Source organism: Corvus brachyrhynchos, unplaced genomic scaffold, assembly GCF_000691975.1.
Source record: "Corvus brachyrhynchos isolate BGI_N302 unplaced genomic scaffold, ASM69197v1 scaffold245, whole genome shotgun sequence".
Lineage (NCBI taxonomy): Eukaryota > Metazoa > Chordata > Aves > Passeriformes > Corvidae > Corvus > Corvus brachyrhynchos.
The window spans coordinates 7,159,706-7,161,850 of NW_008238988.1; the positions used below are offsets into that span (position 1 = coordinate 7,159,706).

A 2,145-nucleotide genomic window follows, 5' to 3' on the forward strand; every position below is an offset into this window, starting at 1 on the left:
GGATGTTTGCCCAAGGATTGCCATCCTGCTGCAGTGTCCAAGACAGAGGAAACCTCAGTACTTCATTTTCTAGCCTGGAGCTCAGAGATTCCCACTGAACTGGGGATTCTCTTCCTGCCTCCTGGTTGTTTATGGCTGGGGCTTGAACAGAGCCTTCCAGCTGGGATCAGGTACCCAGAGACAGCTCAGGCAGAATTCCGGGCTGTGGAATTCTCTGAATTCCTCTCATTTCTTTTCCACAGACACACACTGGTCTCTGACACAGCAGCTCTGGAAGTTCCTGGATCCAGGTTACTTTGGGTGAACCTCATAGTGCAGGAAGTCAGTCTGGTGGAGGAGCCCTGTCCCCACATCTGTCCCTGAGGAGAACCTGTTATTCATTTCTTCTAAATAAATACCTGTAACTGCGTTGGAATATTCGACTCCATCCTCCTGGATAAATAATCCATGATCTCTCTCTGGCTTTGTCAACTTTTGTGAATGCCAAAGTTTCTTATCCACCCCCTGCCTCAGTGTGATATCGAAATTCACACCGAGCCATCTCAGCAAAAGGCTTTGCATGCAACAGCAAATCCCACTCAGAAAACAAATGATCCAACTCGGGAAAAAACTCCGGGAATGGGTTTGTAAATGCGTGGGCACAACTGCCTCTGCCAGAAGAGTTTATCAGGTTGTCCAATCGCTGCAGCGAGCACCACGTAACTTATCACTTATCGGGAGACAGCAGAGCACACTTTTCAAATGCTTATCTGCTTATCTGCAGCATAACAATGGGAAAACTCCTGCAAAAAACCCCTTTTCCCATGGTCATGGATATTCAGCGAGAGGCAGATCAGAGCCAGGGGTTGCTGGATGTCAGCTGGTTGCTGTGATGGGTGTGATTGTGGATTTATACATCCCCACGCTGATGGTGGGGCTGAAACGTTCGTGCCAGGGCTCTTTTCCATTCCAGTGTTCCCAGAGGGTTTCCTGGGGTCAGTAGTAGCTGTAACCTTGAATGTTGAAATGTTTTATTATTCCTGAAGAGGGGGAAGTACAACTTCCAAATGGAAAATCGTGTGTGGTGGTGGAAGGTCTGCCCAAGGAAGAGGAGCTGAACTCGGAGTTTTTAGGGATATTAAAGGAAAATTAAAGGGGCATTATCAGCTTCTCTGCTTTTTCTCTGAATAAAAATTGGGATGTTTTCTGGGCTTCCACAGCCTGAAGCTCTCTGCTAAATTTCTTACAGTTAAGCAGATGATAACACAGGAGATTAGAAATGCAGAAATCTTGGAAATGTGGAGGAGAGCCCTGTTTGCTTACTAAGGCATAAAAACTTCTTATTGGGGACTTAGATCTCAGTCATGCACTTTTAATTTGATTTTTTTGTCGTGTTCTCTGACCACATTTCTTCCAGTTTTTCTGTGACATCGGGTGTGTGCAGAGAGCAAGACGGAGCCAATCATCTGAGAAAGGATTTTATTTGCAAATTAACCTGCTGTGAGGGGGTAAGGCTGAGCTGTGCATCCACGGGATCCTCTGGGGGTCAGGTCTTCCCAGAGCAGTTCCACAAACTAGGAGGGACGGGGATCTCTGGGTTTTACCATGGAACCATTTAGGCTGGAAAAGACTCCAACATCATCGAGTCCAGCTGATGCTCCATGTCCCTCTTGAAAGTTTAGGTGACAGTTCTGCTTTTTCCAATTTGTTTTAGTCTCAAGCTGAAGAGTTGTGGTTAATTCCTGTTTCCAACAGGAATCTCTTGCTGAAGCAGAGCGTTTCAAGGTGTCCTGGCGTGTTCCCTGCTCTGGGCAGGACCTCCAGGCCTGCTCTGCTCCTGATTATCACACCTCTGGAATATTGAGTAACCTGGGGGGAGTGAAAACCTGGAGGGTTGGAAAATGGAATAATTTTACAAAATCAGTCCCTGTGCCTGGGCGGGGATGATGTCCCCTGTCAGCGCCAGCAGCACTGACTCACCACTGTGTGAATTCCCTCCAGTTCTGACTCCTCAATCCCGAAGTGCTTCCCAGGCAGTTTTAGGGAAGCACTGAAATGCATTTGCTGTGGATGCTGCGAGTGCTCTTCTGGCTGAAAGCAACACCAACACGGGGAGGTTGCTGTGCTGGCTGCTGGGAAAGGCCCTGCCCTGAGCAGGTGAAGTTT

The 2,145-nt window shown here is 47.8% G+C and overlaps 1 long non-coding RNA gene across 1 annotated transcript in view; it reads left to right on the forward strand.

The window, feature by feature from the left end:
- Nucleotides 1-797, forward strand: part of LOC108447790 — a 9,394-nt gene extending 8,597 nt beyond the window's left edge. The window contains exon 3 of the long non-coding RNA XR_001863475.1: nt 243-797. This is a non-coding gene — a long non-coding RNA (uncharacterized LOC108447790). The remainder of the gene's footprint in view (nt 1-242) is intronic.
- Nucleotides 798-2,145: the final 1,348 nt, after the last annotated feature.